The 25976-nt window shown below is 30.0% G+C and overlaps 1 protein-coding gene and 1 long non-coding RNA gene across 4 annotated transcripts in view; one reads left to right on the top strand and one right to left on the bottom strand.

Annotated features, from left to right (window-relative positions):
• LOC142322854 (uncharacterized) overlaps window positions 1-1138 on the top strand; it is a 31752-nt gene extending 30614 nt beyond the window's left edge. Inside the window, exons 3-4 of the long non-coding RNA XR_012755949.1 lie at window positions 493-666; window positions 1045-1138. This is a non-coding gene — a long non-coding RNA (uncharacterized LOC142322854). The remainder of the gene's footprint in view (window positions 1-492; window positions 667-1044) is intronic.
• NfI (Nuclear factor I) overlaps window positions 1-25976 on the bottom strand; it is a 989818-nt gene that overhangs the window by 727729 nt on the left and 236113 nt on the right. The window lies entirely within an intron of this gene.

Genomic DNA, 25976 nt, shown 5'->3' on the forward strand with positions numbered 1-25976 from the left:
AAGTAAGAAGAAATAAAAGGATATGGAAAGGAGGAGGATAAAAACGGAGATGATCAATCCCTGAGGGACAATGATTGCCTTTGACTGAGATCATTTATGATATGAGGAGCAAAGGAAGGGGAAAGGCAGAGGGAAGAGATAATCAACATCTACTCAATGAGGAACTGACTCTGATCAAAGTAGATGACAAAACATTACTGGATGATTTATGTTATGAAATAAATTTAAGTTTTATATATATATATATATATATATATATATGTATATATTTATCTTATGTAGATATTTATGAATTATATAAAAATGCTTTTAATAAATGTCATTTAGAAGATGTACTTTAAAAAAAAAAAATCTTCTATTTATAATTTTATGTTGTAATAATAAATATTATTTGATATTCATTGGTGCAGATTTATGCTAGTTTCCTTTCAGAAAAACTAACTGTAATATTTCTGAAAAAATACTGTTCATTCCTTTATTTGTTTGTTATAGGTAAATAAAATGGTATCAATGGAAATGGTTTTGAAGAAACAACTCCATTGAATATGTTAAAAAAAGATGCTGAATAGCCTTAGGCTGAATTTATATTACAGCATCGAGGAGTGTAGGGGACAGCAAAGAGAACACTAAGAGGCATGTGTTTATAGTATAGCATCAAAGTTTGAGGTATGAAATTCAAGAAGTTAACTTACCTCAAATATTGTGTTGGCTATAATAACAAAGTAGTTATGTAGTTATCAAGTTTGTATAAATTAATCTGTCATGGAATTACTAGTTGAAGGTTATTGTATATATTCAATGATATAAAACAGTTTTAATTTCTTATGTTTTTATCCATAATATTAATTAAAAATACAAATTTTTGTTACCAAATAGACACAAATCACAGATTCACCAACCACTGAAAACAACCATTATATTCTTAAAATATACAAACAAGACCACGTCTTAACGTACAATAATGATATAGTAATTGAACAGACACAATTCAAATCACTCGCACTTTTCTGTGACTACATTCTTAATGTTTGTATACAATTTCAGAAAAACTGCCGGCAGTAACATCGGCTGATGGCATTGAAAAACAACAGCACCAGTACACTGAAGATAGTCACAAAATGTTTGGAAACATTGTGAAGTAAGTTTAAAAAAAAAAATTAATGGAGTAGTTTGGTAGAGTTTATTGTTAATTGCTTCAGCAATGATTAGTATATAATTCTATAACTTCATTCTCGTTGTTCCTTTTCAGGTTTTACTATAAATTCACACATTAAACTGGTTTTATTTTACGGTTTTACTGTGTGTTGTAAATAATTTAAAAGTCAACCTGAATTATAACATTATAAAAGGAGTTACACCTCGGTCGAGTTTGTTAAATCAGTATATATAGTGTAATATAAGCTATTTAATGTGTATATATGTATTTGTACACCCATAGTTACGAGTGAATGTTTTTCAGATGGAAATGCAAAATTTATATACATAATATTAAAATGTTAATATATAATATAATCTGAGGATTGCACAATCAATAATTAGACAAACTGACTTTTATATGTAATAAATTTATTTATTTATGTTGATGTTAAGTATTTTTGGTAAGTCGCCAAATTTCAGTTATTCTTAGTGTAATATTATATTTATGCAGCTAATTAAACATGTATATGTATTATATGTATGAACATAAATAAATGTTAAGAATAGAAAGGGCAAATTCAACATTTTGGGTAATTTATTTTGTTTAACGTTATTCTTTAGCATGTATTTTCCCTTTGTTTTTTTTTTTATAAAACTCGAGTGAAATATGCAAGTGCAACTTGTCTTGAAGTCAATAAGAATCGAAAGGGCAAACACAAATTCATACTGTTATAGCTTATACAGAATCTCCCAAAAATATTCTTCTGTTGATAAAAATTTTTGTTGAAAAATTATTTTGTAAGAATCTACTTCCTTATAAAATAAAATTTTTTCTGATGAAGATTTATTTAACTAGAAAATATTGATGTTAAGCAGATTACAATACAGCTAGTGCTGAAAATAACATGCTAAAGTTCTAATTGTTTTATTTTATTTTAATTCAATGTTTCTGAAATTTATTTTATATATGCTTTAACATTTATTTATTTTTTTTTTCTTAATGTTATTGAGATTTAAAAAAAAATTATTAATGATTATGAATATGTATTTTTCAGAACGGTACAAAAACTATCTTTTTTTAATTGATTTAAAAAAAACATATTTTTCACAAAATAGTAATAATTATTTTAATGAAAATAATTTGTGTTTCATGCCAACTTTCTATTAATTTTTTAAAGAAAACATGTAATTTTGTTAATTATTAATTTTTTGAATAGTAATTTTTTCATAAAGCTATTAACATACACCATGAATATAGTATTATCTCATTACATAATTTTAATACTAAAAATAATTTTGTAAGTAATATCATTGAAAATAGAAAAATATGTAAAATAAGATATAAGAGTAACTTCAAAGTAGATTTTCTAAAAAAAAGAAACAAATCTATTTTCATAATAACTCCGTTAGTTTTTATGCTAATGTCTTACCAAAGCTAATTTTAAAGGTCTCTTCAAGTACTTTGAAAAATATTCTATATTGGTTTTCCTCGAAAAATTTTCCGTTATGTAACGTTGATAGGTTTTTTGTTCAGTTTTCGGTGAACAAAATGTTACCTTATACGAGGCAAACTCGGTTCGTATTGCATCTACAGAAATAAAAAGCAATCTTCGTTATTTTATAAGCTTCATTTTTGCCTATAATAATTTTTTCTATAAAACGCATGGAACTAGCAGTTAATGATGTTAAAGAACAATTTAGATTCGGAGTAACAGTACAAGGTGAAAAGATAAAGATGCTACGATTTGCTGATGATATAGTAATTCTAGCCGAGAGTAAAAAGGATTTAGAAGAAACAATGAACGGCATAGATGAAGTCCTACGCAAGAACTATCGCATGAAAATAAACAAGAACAAAACAAAAGTAATGAAATGTAGTAGAAATAACAAAGATGGACCGCTGAATGTGAAAATAGGAGGAGAAAAGATTATGGAGGTAGAAGAATTTTGTTATTTGGGAAGTAAAATTACTAAAGATGGACGAAGCAGGAGCGATATAAAATGCCGAATAGCACAAGCTAAACGAGCCTTCAGTAAGAAATATAATTTGTTTACATCAAAAATTAATTTAAATGTCAGGAAACGATTTTTGAAAGTGTATGTTTGGAGTGTCGCTTTATATGGAAGTGAAACTTGGACGATCGGAGTATCTGAGAAGAAAAGATTAGAAGCTTTTGAAATGCGGTGCCTTAGGAGAATGTTAAAAATCAGATGGGTGGATAAAGTGACAAATGAAGAGGTATTGCGGCAAATAGATGAAGAAAGAAGCATTTGGAAAAATATAGTTAAAAGAAGAGACAGACTTATAGGCCACATACTAAGGCATCCTGGAATAGTCGCTTTAATATTGGAAGGACAGGTAGAAGGGAAAAATTGTGTAGGCAGGCCACGTTTGGAGTATGTAAAACAAATTGTTGGGGATGTAGGATGTAGAGGGTATACTGAAATGAAACGACTAGCACTAGATAGGGAATCTTGGAGAGCTGCATCAAACCAAATGACTGAAGACAAAAAAAAACAAAAAAAAACCCAAGGTTTTTGAGTTGAGTGATTGAAAAATTACCATTTTCAATCACGAATAACTCAAAAAGTATTGACTCCACAAAAAACATTTATAGAACAGTTTTTGCTTAGAATTTATTCCTCTATCGATTTCTGTGGTTATTTTGAATGTAAAATTTACACCCCCGAGAATGGATGGTATCCACCCCAAGGATAAAAGCACACATCGGCACTACATAACTTTTGTTTCTTTGGCTATTCCCTAATTACTGTCCAAGTTTCACATCAATTGGTTTTGTCCGAAAGAATTCTGAGCGAAAAACCGTCAACACTGTATTACTATATTTAATTTTTTTAAATGAATGTTCATAAAATGGATTATTCCTTTTTAATGGAGGAAATACATCTAGTAATCTCATTAGTTTTTTCATATAATTTAAGCGAAAGATATTTCAAAAAAAAAATTGCTTTGAAAAGAAAATTTTTATTGTGTTTTTTACCAGTCTTCCTTCATTATATAGTACTTACTTGCTAGAGTGTAAAATTATACAGCCTATTATTATACTTCACATATTAATATTGTTTTTCAATGAAAATTCAAGAATATAGGTTGCAAAACCAACTTATGCTAAAAATCGATACATATTAGCCTTATTCTTTCTCGATAATAATTGCTAATTTTCATTTCTCTGCATTCCTTTTTTATTAAAACTCTGTTTCTCGCCTTTTCATTCCTCGGTAACAACTTGTTTTCGTACGGCACTGTTTTTTGTCACCTGACGCGAGTCACAAGACATTCCTGTGAATTACATTGATTTATTAAAAATAATAAGCATCCCGTACCGGGGTGACTAGGTAAGGCCAGGGATGAACCGGTTTCCCGTTGTTTACTCTTCATTAAATAAAATATACAGTTTGTATCGTAGCTTCTTGAATATGCCGATATGCAGGTACTATTCAACCTTGACATCGACCGCAGAGAACGGTTGTGTAATGAACTTCATAACTTTCAGAGATAGGTTATCGGTGACTCTTGTAACTCACATGCTTTTCATGTGGTCAGAACCGTTTATAAAAGTCGAAATCTAAAGAAAAATCAAAGTAGTATCATATGTTTTTTTTGTTTCTCATGTTTTACAAATTCGGTGCGGTAATTGAATGATTATTTTAATTCTCTTAAGCTACTGAAGGTTAAAAATATTCCTTTCTTTTTCTGTACAGTATACTAACCAGAATTTCTTAAACGCAATGTAAATTTTGAAGATATCGTAACATATACCAGTTTTTTAAGAAATGGTTTAATACATATTTTTATTGCTCGTACGTCAAAATGTGACAGTTAAAAAAATAACAACCGTTCAAAGTAACCGATAGTTATATGTAGAACGATCTCCCGTCGTTAAGCCTTTTCATCACAAGTGCTGCAGTTAATTTACGATCGCGTGTTAAAGACGCACAAATATCTAACAATACTATTTTAGTTGTGGAACAACAGCTAGTTACAGGAATTTCCGATCGTAGGACGCGGTTTCTGAACAGGGTTGTTCCGACTGCCTGTCTTTACTATTTTAATTATTACATCGTTGATACACGGAGCGGCTTACAACCGATTTTATTTCCAAGTATTTTTCTAACGGTTGATAGCCGTGTCTACGTATGTATTAAATGATTTGTAGAAATATACTTCTTTGTGCGCTTGCGAAATAAATATAAATCGGAGCGTAAATCAGATTATCCGGAATCAAAATTTATAAAAAATCGAATAACGGATAAACAAAATAAAATAAAAATGTTACTTGATTTTCACAAAATTATTTAAAAAATCACAACACTTGTTTCGGCACTACCTTCCTGTTGATACAAACAGAATAGTAAAGCTAAAAGTAGGTACAACTATAAAGGTAAATACAAAAACCAAAAACGCGCGATGATAAAGAGTAACAATAGGAGCGTATATATGTATCAGCAATATATAAACGGTAAATGTTATCCATCAATTCAGAAAAAGGGACGGTACTTACAAAAAGATAAGAAGCCTTCTCACATCCATAAGTACAAAAACGGAAAACTATTCGAGTTTAATTGACCGTTTAAAAGTAAATTAGAATTTTTAAGCTTATTAATTTCCAACGACTAAAGGTTTCAACACGATGTATTTTGAAATTTCCATTAAAAAAATGATCGTCCGTTAAATGATAGGCACGATTAGAAACCCTCTCGTTATTGGAAAACAAGCCTTTTATACGTATTCCAAAAGATTTACGAGTCTGTCCGACATAAAGTTTTATCACAAGAACCGCATTCGAGTTTGTAAAATCCTGATTTTTTATTAATCGCATCAACATTACCTTTTTTTTATTCGTAATAAATTTACGCAGAGAATTATCAGATATTTTCTTAAATTAACTTCTGTTAAACTAGGACTAAATTTTCAACAGATTTTGTTGCAAAATTTTACCGGTCTATTGCTAATTTAATGAAATTATTATTCGTCAAATCTAAAAAAATTGTGTTTTGTAGACATCAATTTTTGTCTTTTTCAATAATTTTTTCAAAGATTACTATAGATAGTCTGGGGCCTATTTTATTCACTTTTTCAAGTCAAAACTCATATGAAGTCATCAAATTTATTTCTTAATTTAAGATCCGAGTATTTTGGAACGATTTCATTTTACCCTTCGGGCAGAAATCTGGGCAAAGTTTTTTCAAGCTTTAACTAAAAAACGAAGCGTTTTCAGATCATGTTAATATTCTTTTTTTTCGTTATTTTAACTTGTAGGACGTTTCCTGAACGACAGTTCTGTATACATAATCTATAGAAATAACAATTTTTTTTTTTATTCATTACTAATACATTCCTCCAGATCCTGTTTTTAAATGTAATTTTTAACCGTTCTGCATTTATTTTTTATTTTATGTAAAATCGGAAAATTAGAAAATGTTCGAAAATTTATATAAATCAGTTCCCTTAAAATCTTAAATCAGATGACCGTTTTGATTTATAAACAATCTTCTCAAGGTTTATACGATTGAATTTTATGAATTTGGATTTCCCTACAAAAACTCTTAAACAAAGTTTTCGAAAAATCCAAAAGCAGTTGACTACGGAAAACTTAACAGGCTAAAATTTTATGTATAATTTATGAAAATCTGATTGGCCGTTACCGAGATATTTATCCTAAAATAAGGCCGTATTTAATCAAATAGTAAATAACAAACTTAATATTTGTTCACTTTTTGTATTATTTTTATGTTGCATTATTAATACACTGTTCACGTTTAACTACTCATTATCCAAATTTCAGTCGCATTTCGTTATTAATCCGTTTGTTCTAAAACTATATACGAATACAATTTCTTCTTCCGCTACGTATTTTTACCATTCGCATTATTTGTAACGCATTTCTGATTCATAGCCAAGTTGTAAAACCTCTATTTAATGACTTAAGTTTTTATTTGTATCGGGAACTTGTTGATGGCCCGAACCGTAATGCACAATTACACATGTTATTGAGTTAAGATTATCATGTTCTGTTTTTATTAATCTTTTGCGTGTAAAATTCCTAATGTTGTTGTATTACGTTTAGAAAAATATAAGAGTAATGACGGATTGATAAAAAAAGTGTTAAATATGAAGGAACGTTTAAAAAACCTGAAGATGTTAATGTTTAATTATATTTATTAAAAACGATATCGACAATTTAGAATTCGTTTCAAATTTCATTAATTTTTTACAAGAAAAATAAATAACATAGTATCTTCTTCCAGCTGTATTATACATCATTTTAAGAAATAAATTGTCATACAGGTACATACTTCAACTGAAGAATCAATAACGTCATTTAAAATATATATGCCTAATTTCTTATCCGGAATATTTTTATTTTGCGGAACGATTAATTATGAACATTATTTGTCCGTTTAAGTCCTGGCGTATAAATTTGTAAAATAAAATAAAATTAAAAAATCAGGAGTCAGCTCATACCGCGAGGCTTAACTTAATATATTCTACTTTATGAATGTTGAGGATTTTTTTCTCATTTTAGTACCTAAAGACAAAAACATAATACGGCCGAATACGATTGGATTATTCGTTTCTGCTATTAAGAGTATTGAGAAAGAATATACAGTTTTTATACCGCCGCAATGGTAACTTAACTGTTAATAAGTAAAGCTAGTTGCGATAGTCTCAAGTAACATGATAGTACATCGCACTCAGACTATCGAATACTAAGAACGAAAATTTTGTTGTAATAAGTAATCAATTAGTCGGTTTCATATACGTATACTAAGCGAGCTGAAGGTTTGCTCCTGTTTTCTCAACCGAACTGTCGGCTGGCTTTGGCGGGACGGTTGAGCGGGGTCGGTTGTATTATCTAACCGTATGACATCGTCCGATTACTAATAACATGACACATTAGTGTATAAAATGCAAACACAAGTTAGATCAGACTAGTACACTAGACACAACAATTTGCGAGGGGCAAAGTTTCCCTTCGCATTTTGTAATTGGGTAAATGATTCTCAGCTCGTTTTACCCGATCACACAGTTCGTACTGAATTAAGGATCTTTATAAATAAATAAAAAAATTCCGGTCATAAATAATTTTTACTAATACTAAATATAATAAATTTTCTGTACCGTTTAATATTTTTGGCTCAAATAAAGAATATTAATTCTCAGAAAAAAATATTATTTAAATATTAAACGCACAGATTATAAAAAATTTACGTTAACTGGAAAATAAAATAAAAATTGATCATTAGTATTGGTTTAAGAATCTGCAATATTATAATTCCTTTCAGGGCTTATCGGCGATTTTTAACGGCCTTCATAGTAATTACAAATTTATTCTTTAATTTATATTGACAGTTTTTGTTTACATAGTTTTTATTAAATCATTTATATTATTTTTAACGTTAGATCAGTGTCAGACCTCTCTCATGCTTATAGAAGCGTAAATATCAAGAAATGCGGATTTATCGCATAATCTTAGCAATCATGCCGTATTAATGATGACACTCTTAGAAATGCTTAATGAGTTTTTTTAAATAGTATTAGGTGGAATTTTCTGCTGTTAATGTCCTATTTCCTGAAGAAAGCGGTAACTATACTTATCGATACAATTAATGAATGTATCTAGACATAGCGGATTTCTCAATAACCCAAAATCCAAGCAGAATGAAATACGGATTCTAAAAAGGATCGACTTGTACACCGGGATGTACGGTAAATAATTTATTATTGTGTGTTGTATCGTAGAATGTGTTGTTTTGTCTGATAATAAAATGGGATAGTAACGGCTGATTTGTATTAATAGCCCCACAAAAATATAGGAAATTAAATTTTAAAGTCAACGGCCACATAATCATTTTTTTTAGGGGGATATCTACAAACCATGTTGAATATTTTTTTTTTAGATTTATATTACATAAAGAATATCCATAAACTTCAGAAGGAGGTTTGTCAAGAATAAGCCTAATTTAATAATTTTATTTGTTTTAATAAATTGTACAATACTGGGTCCCGCTAAGACATCAGTCTTATCAGTACATTTCCCTGTTAACATAATTTGAGTAAAACTTAGGCACGCAGTACAATACCAAAAATACAATGAAAATCCTTAGATATTAGTTAAAATGTTATGAAATACTTTTAAGGTGGGGTCAGAAAGTAAATAAAAATTAATTAAAGAAAATATAAAGATTAACTAAAAAAATTAAATACATCTCTGTAAAAAATTAAAATAAGTTTAAATAAAGGTAATTTTTTAATAGATGCATACATCTAAATTAGGATGTTCTCGCAGATTACAGATTATATATTACAATATACAAAATGCAAATAGTTATTAGATAGATCATACATTTTATAATAAAAAGGAAAATAACTATCAAGAAATTTTCGCTAATAAATAATTAAAAATTTCTTTTTTGAAAACTTTATTTTTTTCAAAAATATGTAGATATAATTTATTAAAAACGGTGTAAATTTGTTTTTTTAAAATCTTCTTACCAAATAAATTAAAATAATTTGGTTCTCTTGTGTCGCAAATAAAGGGGTAGTTCCCGTTTTAATGGGAAAATAATATTACAAAGTGATAAAGAATGGTAACGTAGAGGGGTCAACGTATTACACTGCTTATAAAGATTTAAATTTGGGTCGTTTGAAAAAAAGCCTGAAACCACTTTGAGCGTTCTTTTTTAAAGTTTAGTTATAATTCTTAATACATGTAAGCTGCCAAACTCCATACCTCCACACCAAGTCTTATTAAAGAATCCATTAGGGCCTTATAAATTAGTAAAAGTTTTACGTGGGAGACGTTTTTCAGGTAATAAAATCTATTCAAACAAGCTCTTATTTTAAAGCAGAGGTTTTTTAAGTGACAATCCAATTTTAGTTTATTGTGAACTATCAAACACAGGTATTTAAAATAGTATTTTACTGTCAGTCTATTGCAAGTTATTGGCACATTATCATTGATACAGTTTGAAGGGATCATTGAAATTGTGAAAAATTGATGTGGGCAAGGAATCAGATTTCACGACTGCGGTTTTGAAATGTACGAGCATAGTGTTTTATTCTGTTTGTAACGAGTTGGTTACTATGACACCATATTGTAGATTTGTTAAAAATCATTCTACAATGTAGATTCTGGTACATGAAAGTGTTTGTGTACAACTAAAAGTTCAGAATCATCAGCATTTATAAAATAAGAACGGGATAGACAGTAACCTAAATTTGGGCCTAGGTGACTTCCTTGCGGCATCCTAAACTTACAATTCATCGGATCGCTAAAGCTAGTACTTGTTTTAACAACAAATTTTTTATCATTTAAATAACTTTGAAATCAGTTAAGGAGATTACCTTCAATTCGTACTCTTCTCAAACCAGTCGGCAGAATTTCATGACTGAGGGGTATCAAAAGTTTTACTGAAGTCTACAAAAACTGCAAGAATGTGACAATTGGCATTGAATTTACTATTTATGAAATCAACAAATTCAGCCAATAAAATCTCCAACACCCTTCCCTCTCTGAAAACCAAACGATCTTTTCTTTACGTAATACATTGTAAGTAATTATTTAATTAATTTACAATGTATTTTTCAATTACTCAGAGAATAGATATAGGCATATAAATAGTTACTAACCTATGATCACCCTGTTTAAATATGGGTCTTATTTGGCAACCTTCATTAAATCAGGAAAAGTGACTTTTTATGGAAAAAATTATTAAATCAGCTTTAATTTATTAAAATTTTAGATGTCTAACTCTAACCTTCTCAAAACTTGGAGATTTCGATGAATACAGTTGAGTAACAGTAATTAATGAATATTGAGTTGAAAATAATCTATGTTCTTAATAAAATGAGGGTTGCATCATCCTGTTATTTTTATTACTAATATTAGCTGTAACATTAATAAATAACAATTATACAATTACATTTCACAGAATTATTACGTCTAAGGGTTTAAAAATTACATTGTCAAATTTTAAACATTAATATTAGACCTCCGAAATTTCAAATGTTTCGTACATCAAATATTACTGACATACAATGTAAAATTCAAAATTATTTCCACTTCTAACCCCGGCAAAATAGTAACATTGTAATTTTTAAAAGTTTTTCGTGTTATTCATTTATTATTTTTCCCCGTGTTCAGGCACAAGAAATAGAAATTATAATAAAATTTGGTATTTCATAAAGATTAAGGAAATTTTCAACGGTTTCAAAAAATACTGGAAAGTTCTTTCCGGTATTTTCTTTAGTTTTGAATTTTCTTTACATCGGATACGATCAGAGTCTGAAATTTCCAGCAAAAAAAATAGGAATATGATTTTTCTTCCTGGTACATGACGAAATAATAAAACAGTTGACAATACTGCTTGATAATTCGAATTGAACATCGAACTCCTGCAAATTTTATTTGAATTTTAGATTTTAAACCGCACCTGCTGATTAAAATCGACCTGTATTGATATTCATAATAAATATTAGAGAATAATGAAATATCATATTAATTATGCAACACTCATCGTGGTTACTAGGCCCAGTAATTATCAAAAACTGAAATTTAATCACAGAGTAACTGGAAACTTCAGTAAAAGAACAAATGAAATTGTCCAGTAATTACTATCTCCTTATCTCCTTCTATATTGTCCAGCGGAATTAGAATATGGAATTTTTCAGTTTAGATTTTTTAAATTATATCTTTTGATGATTATAGTTATTCAAGCGACAATCTTAGGGGTAACATACTACTTGTTCAAACACATAAAAGTACTATAATTTGATAATATGATTGTGTATTTAATGTGGTGTTTAGTTTTATTCTTTTAATAATTATGTTAAAAAAAAATATATATTTATAAAATTTTATTTTGAATAAAATTAAAACTATTTAAAATAAATCCCTTTTGGCACGCCGGAAGGCGAAGGTAGATTTCACCGGTGCTAAGTAGGGGATAAAAAAGATTTCCATCTTAAAGTTAAGAAAAACTTCAATTTACTCAATGATTGCATGTGAAGAAAAGTTTCACATGTTTAGCAGACGACAAGCCCCATCTTCTCTCAATTCCAGCAACATTTTGGTCATCCCTTGCTGTAAGGATTGGTCATGCCAAAAATTGTTTCAGACAAAAGTTTTAGGTAATGTTTAGAGGACTAACGACCGCTTTAATCGATTCGATGCTGTGCCTTTTAAGGGAGGTATGATGTTTTTGTCTTCGAAACTCCATTTTTTCCACTCCCTGGGCTAATAGTTGGTGATATAAAAAATCTTTACTTAAATAATTTTTAGGTCTTCATCCAAAGAATAGTAGGAACTTTTAACGAATTCGATATTTTTCTTAATAAGAAAGTTATAGCGATATTTCGTTTTTTCGAAAAAGCCACCCCCATTTCCACTCCCCTGGACCGATTTTGGCCGTCAACGACTCGACCGAGATTTTGGGACGAGTTATTTTTAAGGAACAATTTGAAAGTGATTGGCGCAAAGTTACGGCAGTTAACGTGTCCACATTATATACATATATATAAACTTTTGAGCTGATAGTGGTTTTGGGGTTTGGGGGATGTGAAACGCGAAGATATATCGAAATATTTTGGAAGTCGAATCATGGTACCCGTTACAATAGGTAGCTTTCTTATGAAATCTACCTAAAATAATTTCCTGAAAAAAAACATATTTCTCTAGAATAAATATTATATAAAAAAATATTATGATACAACATTTTTTAACTGTTAATCGGTATTTAAACTGGAATTATGTCGCATAAATATTCTGTTGCAAACATATGTTACTCTGCAGAATCCGTAACGTGTGTGGTGTCCTTCGAGATTTTTTTGTCTGCATTTTTAATACGAATATTTAGAATTCTTTAATTACAGCAGATCAATTAAACCTAGATTATCTGAATACAGTTTATTAAATAGGTATGTAGGTTTATAATTGAACGGAAAACATGTAGGTATCACTGACTTATGGGCGGCGGGTAAAATCAGCTGATCCGCTTCATTCCTTTAAAACAGTGGACGTGCAATTTAAAAACGTACGTTTTGTAGATTGGCACACGACAGTGTTCGTCACCGCATTCAAAGTACGGTTTGGATTGTGGCCGCACGTAATTTGGCCGGGAGCCAGCAGCCGAGGGGGTCATAGGTCTGGGGTGCGACCTTCAGTTCTCCGCTAAGGTCACTACGATTAACGGTAGATGTACGATTAGCGAAAATAAAAACTTCTCAGCTCTTAATTCCACAGAACAATTCTCTTTAACGTCGGTCAACTTGGTTCTTCTGTCGTGTCTGTATTACCTGGCCGATACGAGTTTTGCATCGTGTATTATCTCAGAGCTCGTGTGTAACTAGATGTTATCTTAGATTGCAGTTTCTCCGGAAACAGTGCGGTTTCCCCTATGATATGATATATCAAAAGACGTATTAAAAGAATTTTTTTAAAAGAATATTACTTCAAGAACGCAATGCTAGGGATGAATTATTCAAAAAGAAATCTGTTTCTAATTTAAATGCAGATTACAGCGTATACATTAAATAAAATTCGAAATTATAATTAATTTGTTTCTAGCCGCGAACACATGCTCGTTATATATTAAGACATTCGATCACGTATTGTTCTAAACAATAGCGTATTAAAAAAATTACTCTAGCTAAAATAAGTATGAAATAGATTTAAGTAATGCAATATAAGCAAACATTAAGTGTTATGTAAATAGAATAATTATACGCGAAACATCGAATGAAATCTAATCGAATCGATTTTTTAATAGTCACACTAACCTGCTGCACTGATGACACGTTTTAACTCGCTGGCTTAGACTGTTGAAAAGTAAAAATAACTTAATAATATTTAAGGTGGTGGAAGTGTTTATATTGAAATCAATTCGACTGAAAAGTTTTTGTTTTAAATATGCAATGAAAAAGTTATATCTAGTGTATATATCCTTTAAGAAAAACATTTAATCACAATTTTTCACGGGAACGATTTTCATTAGGGCAGTATTTACTCTAACGTTAAATGAGTTGGTGCATCAATAAATGTAAATTAAAAAAAAAATGTAATAGTCACGAGAAAATTTATTGAGAACTAGCTTAATTACAAAGAATTTTATTGGCAATTTTTCAAATCTTTTCTAAAATTATTATTCTGTACATAATATTTACTTATATTTATTCACACACACACACACACACACACACACACACACACACACACACACACACACACACACACACACACACACACACACACACACACACACACACACACACACACACACACACACACACACACACACACACACACACACACACACACACACACACACACACACACACACACACACACACACACACACACACACACACACACACACACACACACACACACACACACACACACACACACACACACACACACACATATAAAATGGCATATACCCACGTATTCTTTCATACTATTTAATTAATGATAGTGTTTACTATCATATACATACATATCCTAAAAAACTGATATTATCAGGAAATTTTACATGTCTTCAATAAGAAAATCTTATCAACAATTTAACTACAGTTCGTAAAGCTTTATCAGTTTTACCACTTGATCGAGCACATATTCGATCTACTGTCACAGGCTTGAGTAGCTCGAGTTGTGAATCGACTACATACTTACTATATATCTTTGATTTTGTGTTATATTTTCCCCGATCGGTTTCAAGATCTCATCATTCCATTATCCGTTGACGAATTGCATAGGCGACTGATCGTTTAATCGATACGGACCTGATATAATCGCCCAAGATGTTATTTCAGTATTTAACCATAACTAAAAAAAGTTTTGCAAAACCGGTGGTTACTTAATAAAAGTTAACTACATAGAAAAGTACTGTATTCAACTTATCCTGTTGATCTTTAGAGAGTTGAGGGGTGGAATTCACACTGAACAGCCGCCTTTGTTTTATGAGCAAACTTTAACCGCGTAATTTCTAGTTCCAGGAGCAGCTGATCGAACAAAATGTCTGTAAAAATATAACATGAAAGTGTCGATCAACCGAACCAGTAATGATAGTGGTGAACTTAATATTTTATAAGCTTGTATGAAAGCCGGCCTCCGTGGCGCGAGTGGTAGCGTCTCCGCCTTTCATCCGGAGGTCCCGGGTTCGAATCCCGGTCAGGCATGTCATTTTCACACTCGCTAAAAATCATTCATCTCATCCTCTGAAGCAATGCCTAACGGCGGAACCGGAGGTTAAAAAAATTCCGTGTAGCCAGAATACTGACCGTTTAAATTGTACTTAATCATTATCCAATCTTCAGAGGTTGCGCGACTACAGAGAGATAGTCTGTTACATCTTCGGAATCGAAATATTTACATTTTTTTTTAATTTTGGTATTAGCGAAAAACCGGTATGGATATAGTTGCATGTTAAAACGTGTGGTTTTCAGCGTGATATATATGTTTATTTTTGAATGATTAATTCACCATATAAGCTTCAAAGCTTGTGAGTGAGAGTATGAAATGGAAATTTTTAGAGTATGAAAATGTCATGCCTGACCGAGATTCGAACGCGGGACTTATGAATGAATGCTTAAGACGCTATCACTCCGCTACAGAGATGGGTAAATATGTTTTGATATAAGCTAAATACTGGATGCATCACTTCAGAATCGTCAAAGAATTAGGAATCCTTTCGAGCGTACGTGACATAAAGTGGTTAAGAATCGAATAGTCGATCAAATGTGTTTAGCAATAAACCAGCTTTTCTTTTTTTTTGCGCGATGATTCTGGGATTGCTCTTTAAAGCAATCACAGTAAAGGAAATAAATAAGATAGTTTTTTAATACTTGAAAAAATAATTTCTGACGTCAAAAACCCATTAAGAAACGAAAAAATCATTTACCTCTTGATTTCAAAATACCGATATTATATTATTAACAGGTTAAAAAATATGTTAAGCTTTTAATATACAACCCATGCACCTTAGAAAAAATATGTTTAGCATAAAGAACTCTATAAAAACATTTCGTTGTTTTTGGTTTGTTTTTACGAGAAAGACTAAATTACTTCCGAAGAAATTACTTTAAATCCATTGAAAAATGTTTATGTAAATTTCAACACCTACATGACGTAATTTACGACTTGGTTTATGTTAAGAGTGATGGTATTAAAAACGCTGTTATGTTCACTACATCGGATGTTAGATTTGGGTATTTTTAGCGATTATATAATACACTTAGAATACATTTCAGATAATTAATTATTAAACGATTTAGAATCTTAAAATTAATAGAATTTTTTGTGATTAAAATACTTCTTAATAAAAAAAGCGTTTTCTCGTTAAGTCGAATTATTTTCAATGTTTGAATAATTCGAGTGATGGAAGTTCAAAGAGAATACATTATTTTAAATAATAACAATAATTAAGATATAAAAATTATTAACATAAATAATAAATTCAACGCTATTTTTCGCAACGGTTGGAGGTAAAGGCGGATTTCGATGTCTAATCAATAGAAAGGCGTCGCAGTGACACATCTTCTGCGGGACGTTGACACTCCTTGCCTGACCCATTTATTAATGTTATATATTTTTATTTCTTTATCTGTTTACAATTTTGTTTTCATAATTCTCAAGTATTTTGTTAATTCTATTAAGTTAATTCTGTACTTTATTCGTTAAAGTTTTAAATAACTAACCGCGTAAATAAATGTGGAAGACGAAAGTTACAAAAATCGATTGTAGGATTAACAAAACAATATTATTTATACCTTTGGTAGAGATAATAACGTAACGTAGAAACGGTCACCAATAAAGTTTATGAATCGTATCTCATAAATTATCTGTGTAAAAATGTGTTTTTTGATTTTGTCATAAGTAGTGATTTTTTTACTAATAATTTTTTTGACTCGTGAGAATTTTTACGACCTAACACAAAATAACAAATATCAAATAAAAATAGTGATTTTTTTTTAAAATTATTGAGAACTAAGTAATTCTACATTCAATCATTAATCATAAGATTAATCATTAATCAATTTTTTGTAATTGTTTCTACATTTTCTTTAAAGCTCGAGGTTGAAGGTATATTGTAAAAGATATTTTTTGGTAAAAAAAAAAAAAAATGGAGTTTTATTATCTCGGTTTGATTGACTGGTGGATTTTAAGAAAAATTATGTAAAAGAGAAAACGATCGAAAAAATGCTTACAAAAAAAATAACAAAGCTAGATTTTTTCAAGACATACTGATGATTAAAAAATAAATTAAAAAAATAAAATATACATTTATTTAAGAAAAAAATATGTAAATAAACAAAAATTAATTTATTAGCAGTAAAAATAATTAATTATAAATAAATGAATGAAATGGGGAAAGTCTGTTTTAAAATTAGTAATAGTTCAATTTAAAATCATCTTATTTTTCCCTTTAATGTATACATTTTTGTTTCGTACATTTCTTGCATGATCTATTTATATCAACCTTAGTTAAATTATTGATATACATTTTAGTTCTGTTATGTTACAGTTCATTATTTTTTGCTTCGTTTACAGTACAATATTGTTCTTTATGTTATTGAATTAATAGTTTATCACTTTGGATTTTAATTAAGTGTATAATCCTATGTTTTTGAAGTTCTCTGTTTGATTTCTTAATTTGTTAAATAATTCTACCGCGTAATATTCTGCAAGCGATTGTCCATATTAGTTATTGGCTTTCTCGTGTACGTATGAATTTTAATGATTATTTATGACTGTAGTGTATGTAGTTAGTTAAAATTCATTATACTATTGCTTTTGAGGTCGACGAGTTTGACTATGGATTTTAACATTTCCTCGCTTAGTATCATGATTTGCAGTCTTATGTATAGTGGTGTTCTAGAGCAGCGTTTCTCATCCTGGGGGTTGCAGTGATATGAAAGGGGGTTGCGAAATCAGTCTACAAATATGCACCTAAACAATAATGAAATGATTTTGTAAGAAAAAAAAAATATTATAAACAATTTTATTTACTTTTACAAGTACCCATGTAAAGAAAATAAATTAATGAGAGGGTTGTGTTTGTTTTTCATTTAAAAGTTGCTCCATACCTGGATCTACGTTAAAAACACAAAAGTAAATTGTTTTCAAGTGGTGAAAGACGATTCTTACATTTAGTTTTTAGCTCAACCATGGAAGAAAAACCCTTTTTCAGAGGTAAGACGTAGAGAAAGGAATTAATATTTTCAAAGCTTTTGTGACTGAATTTCCATATTCACTTCCACGAAGAAACCAAAACGTACCTAAATCTTCAGATGTGAATATTAGTTGTAACGTTTTATTAGTGAAGATTTCGATGAGCTGGTCGTGAATCTCAACCGGTGATTTAACAGCTGCAACAATGCTTTCAGTAAATGGATTCAGTACCCATCTCTTCCAGAAATAATTTTTATCTTCGGAAAATATGCCGCCAACTGAATTTTTAGCTCACGCAATTGCATTTTCATGCTATCCAAACTGTCGTGTATGGTAGTGTTTTCTTCATCCAAATTTCTCTCAATATTATCGGAAGTGAGTGAAATCATATAAAAGGTTTTGCTTTGAAGCGAATAATCCAATATCCAGCTTCTTACTGAAAACACAAACTTTGTGTTAATAAAATGTTTTTGTCACGTTCTTGTAAATTCACATTTAAGTCGTTTAAATGCGAAAATACATCAGCTAAGTAAGCCAATAGCAACATATACTCATTATTCTGAAAATATTGAGAATGACATTTTTTATCGTAGAAAAATATTATTAATTCATCTCCCAGTTCCAACAACCGGTTTAACACTTTCCCCTGCTAAACCATCTGACTTCTGTGGGAAAAGAAGGGATTTTTTCTTTTCGCCCATTTTATCGCACAGTTTAGCAAACAATCTATTCTGTAATGGTCGACCTTTAATAAAATTAATCATTTTTACAGCTTTACAAAGAATTTTATTGAGACTTTCCGGCATATTTTTTGTGGCAAGAGCATATCTGTGAAGGAAGCAGTGCGTCCATTCCGCCCTTAGTATAAAGCTATCTTAAATTTTTCAGAAATCCTTTCCTGTTATCACCTTTGCTCCATCACTACATACTGTAATACATTTTTCCCAATCTGTGTTGTAGTTTTTAGCAGCTCTGTCCTGTTGCATAACCAGATATTGATTTGCAAAACAAACGTATTTTCTTTGATTGATCTGTCCCTATCGCATTCGTTTCTCACAAAACATAAGAACTGAGAAATGTTTGCCACATATATTGATTCGTCAGATTGAATACTAAAAAATTCACTTGAATTCACTTGCTTAATTATCTGAGCGCGAACATCGGCAGCCATGTCATTGATTCGTCTTGATACTGCGTCGTTAGAAAGCGGAATTCTTTTTCAATTACTTTTTATGTTAAAACACTGACCGTATCAATTACAGCAGGAATATGAGGTTTTCTGCGATTGTATGGGGTTTGAACATCTTAGCTATTCTTAATGCTACGAGATAAGATGCTTCAATTGTACTTTTATCAGTACGGCTTGATTTACAAATAAAAGCTTGTTGATTTCTCAAAGTGTGTAATTTTTTTTCGAAAAAGTCCAAGGGTTTGCTTTTATGATATGGATGTTTAGTTTTTAAGTGACGAATTAATTTTGATGGATTCATGCTTTCATCGGAGAGGACGAAAGCAAACAAAGCACTGGCTTTCCATCCAATGAGGTAGACCCATAATTTAAATAATTGTTATTATATAATCTTGTCTTTTTATCAATCGATTTACTGGATGTAGATAAAACTTGTTTTTTTTTTACAAATTATCCATTTTGCATAAGAATGTGATTGAAAAAAAAAAAATTGACCGCACACTAAAAAACCGAAAACTCAGTTATTATTATTTTCAATGAAACTACTTTTTAAAAAAATTAAATAAAGGCACCGGACACACGCTTTGTGTTTGAAACTAAACTGACATTCTGCAATTCGTTACGCCTCTTTTACTTTGTTGAGAACACGACATGTTCAAACGTATATGCAAGTCGGAACATGACGCTCTCATACCGAATATTATGGAAGCAGATCAAATTAAAAGGAGTACGTACACATCAAGTTGGAACCTGTTAATTGCTCATGTTTGTTCGTGCGTGTTCATACCCGTCGTTATTAACGCAGCTAAATAGTTTTAACTGTTTCGTTAGGTTGCGGTTGGGGGTCGTAAAATATTCATAATATATTTTTTTTTTACTTTTCTGGATCGTGGAGCTAAAAAGGTTGAGAATCACTACTGTAGAGTATACCGCTAGTTCATATTGTATCTGATATGTGATACAGTTAGCGCTGCGTACATAGTTTTCTTTGCATATATTGGCATATTTGTATTACGTGTTTTATTCTGTATGAAATTTCTCTTAATTTTGTTGTCAAATTTTCATTTTCGTGTCCCATTTTGAGTTTTCGTCTAATTATATTCCAAGGTATTTGACATTCTTGGCGAAATCCAAGGTGCTGGAATTTTAACATCGATTGCTTTTTAAACGTTTTGTACTGACATTTTATTTTATTTGAATTATTGATATTATCGTATTTTATTATGTTGTTGTGCAGAAGCATTACTTGGGATTTTTTTTTATTTACAAAAATTTGATTATAGTACATATATTTGAATATTCGATTGAAATCTGGTATTGTGCATTGCTTTTCTAATTTTTAGTGACTAAATTGTATTCCCACATCATCTGCAAAACAAAATTGTTCGGAGTTTAGTTCTAATTCATTTATGTTTTTAAATAATAATATTACTTAAAAAAAGTTTTTTTTTTCAAATTTGGGTGCAATACATTTTTTGTAATATATTTTAAATATTGGGATTTTTTTATCTATTCATTTTATTATTCATTTTTCATCTAATAACCACTTTCTAAAAAGAAGAAGGTCGTTAATTAAGATGTACATTTTTTAATATTTATGCTCTTATAACTTTTTCATAAAATGAATAGAATTCTATTATTATTTCTGTTTTATAAAGGAGATTCTACTGATAGTTCCTTTGTAATTCTTTTGTTCGTAACTGAAACAGAAGTTTTTTTAACGAAAAAATACATTGAGACTAGATCGATTTTTAAATTATTTTGCCGTTGTCATTGGTTTATTATTGTATTATTATAGAATAATAAGGCATTGCTATTCACAGTATTTTTAAGCAAAATTCAAGAAAATTAGTGGAAAAACTTAAGAAATAATCCATATTCTAGCCCTCCAAAGAGTTTTATTCATTCTCGGATACAGTTTCTTTACGTCAATTCTCTATATTCGTTTTCGTATTTTTTATCAAGACACAGGCTTATCGCCTTCGAATTCCTTACTGGTGATTTTTACGTAAGAGTAGTCTTTTAGTAGACCCATCAAAATGTTTAGATAATAATAATTCCGACTTAAAATATCTACACTAAAATTTATAAAAAAATACTCCTTTATGATTTATTTCTTGTTTAAATTTCTTCATTTTGACGTCGACGCTAGATCGTAAATCACCTATTGTTAGTGTTTGTTTATTTTTAATATAGCGCCGTCTTCTAACAGATAAATTTAAAGTATTTAAAAAAAATATAATTATTTGGTTTTTTTTTTGGTGCAGTTTTTAAGCCCGATAATCTTTTAAAAATGTTATTTATTTCTACTTACTTTTCCGAATTTATCTGTATTCATTGATGATTATTATTTTATAATCGAAATGCGCATTCGCTTTGAAAAGTTTTATTTCTGTACGATTTTTAAGCACTTTTGCTATTGAATTTTATTTTAGTAACTGATTCTTTATAAAAAAAAAAAAAAAAATTATTTCCATATTTTTGAACAATCAGACATTTGAGTGGTTTTATAAACTTTGTCATTCTTCTACGCAAAGCTGGCCTTATGAAAATCAGTTCACTCTTTTCTTTTCTTCTGTTCCTTTTAATACTTAATTTCGAATGTTATCATTGAATTGAATTTAATTTTCAACAGCCTTCTATAACTTCTTAACTATATTTTGAAAAATATGAAATTTTCTTTTGCACAATTTTATACTCCTTCGTTTGAAGGACATTCATACGATCACTTATATTTTATGTATTTTCGTTTGTTTTGCTTCAATAAAAAAAACCGATTTTTATTTATTTTTTATAAGATGTATTTACATTAATTTTCTCAGGATTAAATTTTCTACAAGTTTTGTTACTTAATATTTTGTATTTATTAGGAATTTAAAAAAGCTATTATACTTCAAACCTAAAAAAAACTTGTTTCTCGAAACCGAATTTTGTGTTTTAAAAACTATTGGAGTTACAATATAGGGACCTGTTTTATCCTATTTTCTAGATAAAATTACATAAAACAAACTTTACTCCTTAATTTGGGTCCCAAAAATTACAGTAGGGCTTCATTTTAATGGAAGAGCTGAATTTCGTGCGAAATATTTCGCTAGCCGTAATTCGAACGCAAAGAGTTTCCAGACCTATGCTTATATGAACTTTTTTCGTTTTCACCAGTAGAACATGTCCTGAAAGTTTCTCCGTTTCTTCGTGGGACACCTGTGTATATATACATTTATATGTGTGTGTGTATATATATATATATATATATATATATATATATATATATATATATATATATATATATATCCCTCAAATAGGCAATATATTCATCCATATATCATATATATATATTAAGAGTTTACGTAAACTACTTTTAAAAGAAACATCTACTGTTATTATCGCATTTCAATGGTTTATAACCAAGATTACCTATATACACAAAACAACTTTCTTTGTACGGACAAGTTTTTATTACTTTATGTTCAAGAGAAATAATTTTAATGAGAGAGAATTTAAAAAAACTTTATTATAACACCAAATAGGCATATTTTCAGTATGTGAATGAGTTTTACCTCACAAAGATTCGGACTACGTAGTTCGGATAAAATTTAATATTCCGTAAAATTGCTATTAAGGTGACTTCAATTAAATTATGACTAAACACCGTCGGAAATAGAACAAAATCAGAAAAATTATTTTTAAAGATTAAACTAAAAAAAAATGAAAAGAATTCTGTTTAACAGGTTTCCTATTTTATTTGGACGTAGTAATTGTTAACATACCCCAAGTGAGATGCAGTAGCCTGAGAGTTTTTATTATTAGTTCTTAATCGATTTTTATAATCTTAGTATGAATAAATAAAATGTAGTAATTAATGATAATAAAAATGTTCATTATTTATTGTTGATAAAATTGTTTTTATGGCGTATTTATAAACGTAGTACTTATAAATATCAGGGTTTTGTAATAAGTAAACAAATCACAACAGCGGAAAAACTATTTAATAGAATAAACTGATATTGTGTGATGTTCAAGTCGGCACCCCTAAAGTAAAAAATACCAGTTGTTCGAAAAAAATCTCCGCTATTTAATTTCTTTGTTTATTTAAAAATATCGACTCTGCTTGAAACGTGTACTGTGGAAGAACAGCGTGCTGTGATAAATTTTTATTTTCTGAAGTTATAAAATCGCCGAAATTCACGTGTGGATGTTAAAACGGTAAGGGGAAAATTTTATTTACCGCAAAAATGTTTTTAATTACAAGCGGATCGGGCAGTTTAAATCCGGTAGAACTAGTGTTAACGATTTAAATCATACAGGAAGTTCAGTGGAAGTTTCGATTGATCCTTTGCAAAATCGCATTAATGATTTTATTCTTGAGGGCAAACGCATAAAAATTTGGAAAATTGCTGAAATTTGTAGGGCGAGTGTCATAACTGTCCGTTCCATTATCCGTGATAAGCTAAAATACCGCAAAACATGTCTCGTGGGTTTCAAGACGGTGGATTCAAAATCACATTAATAAAGTGGAAATCTAATTTTAACGGAAGGTTTCATCGCATAATAACTTGCGATGAAACTTGAATTCCATCATTTTGAGCCGGAATCAAAACGTCAAGATTGTTGAAAGTAAAAATTCGAGTTCACGAGGAAAAAAATTCAAAACTTACGCATCAATCGGTAAAACGATGTTAACGTTGTTTTGGGACTATAAAAGCCCAATTTATTGCGATTATTTAGAAGAAAAACGAAAAATCTACAGCTAATATTATTTTGACATCCCAGAAAATAAAATGAAACCCGCAATAATGAGGAAACACCCTGGTTCTCTCACGAAAGGCGTAATTCTTCTTCATAATAACGTCCGTCCCCATTACTCTAAAAAAGCACGGAAAGCTATTAAAAAAATCAGGTCGAAAGGTGTTACACCATCCACCTTTCAGTCCCCCTATATCGCAACATCAGATTTGTTTAGATTAATTCTCACAAAGAATTTTTACGTGGTACCGAATTCAGTAATAGTAAACGGGTCAAGAATTCGGTACAAGAACGGGTCAGACACTGAGGTGAACATTTCTTTATTACTGGAATAAGTTATTTCACAGAAATATGGGATAAGCGCCAGAGATTATGTTGAAAGATTTTTATTGTCATCGAATAAATAAAACTTTTGTCTTTAATTATTTATTGAACGATCTTCATACATATAGTATTTTGTTAAACTTTCTTTTCGGTTACTAATTTTTCTCTCTTTATAATCTTTGTTGATTTATATAAAAGGAAACTTTCTGTTTTTTCCAATAATATTAAGTCAATTCTACCGGTCCAAATATATTATTATAAAATTTCCTGTGCTTATTAATCGGCTTAATTTTTATTTATATTAATGTAAGTAGTTATTTTTAATAAATATGTAGTTTTTGCATTATTACTAATTTGCATCGTTTCCTATGTGTATCCCTATGCTTGAGTCAATCCCTATGCGACGCATCATTAACTTGGTTATTACGAGAATTTTCATTTTTTTAAATACTGTAATTCAAAAGTAGTTAAATAGCAACCAAATAATCTTCAAATAGCAAATAAATAGCAAGAGAAATTAACTTCATTTGCAAAATATACATTTACAATTTATACGTAAAGATTGTGTCATTTTTATCTTAGCCTTGATCAGGTCAGGTCTGAAGGGTATGTTTGTAACAGGACGTTGTACAGTTCGTACGATTCAAGTACGCTCAGTACAAGTCCCATTGCGGTGTTAAAAACGCTATTAGTTATTTTAATTACTCGGGTTTTTCTGTTTGAAAAATTTCAGGAAACACTGAGTCCAAACAATGGCAGCTCGTAGCTAAAATTAGTGGTGGTGCTGCTCCAGAAAATTGTTAGTCTTTGTTTTAAAATTGTGTAAAAGGAAACAAACGTGTATCAAAAGTTAAAGTTTTTTGTAAAATAAAAGAACCGAAAAAATGAATCAAATAGAATAGCTGGAAACAGAATAATAATCTAATTTTACACTTTATCGCATTCAAGAATATGGTACACGGTTTTTAAGTGCGGAGTAAAAAAAAACTTACCTTCCTCCAGCACGCCTGGGTCGGCACTTCTGGAGCGACAGTGCTATCTCTCCCTCGCAGCCTCGCGTGCAGCTTTCTATATGTGCTGTGCATGCGCACAACAGCCGCACACACACCACGCCGCTGGAACTGTGAAGCGGCGTGTTAAGCGGCGCATAAAAAATCTTTTTGTGGAACTGTGCACAAAAAGATTTTTTATCTTTTTCATAAACTGGGGGATGGCTGCTGATATTAAACTTAAGGATTGTGTATTGTACAAGTATAAAGAAGTAATTAAAGAAGAAAGGACTCATTATATTAAATGCGATTGATAATATCAAGTGGAAATAGGAGGTGCTGCAGTTCCACAGTGCCTATACGCGAGCCGCCACTGCCGCCCAGACAGGTTCATCTAACTCT

The sequence above is a fragment of the Lycorma delicatula genome, chromosome 4 (genome assembly GCF_047948215.1).
Source record: "Lycorma delicatula isolate Av1 chromosome 4, ASM4794821v1, whole genome shotgun sequence".
In the NCBI taxonomy this organism is placed as follows: Eukaryota; Metazoa; Arthropoda; class Insecta; order Hemiptera; family Fulgoridae; genus Lycorma; species Lycorma delicatula.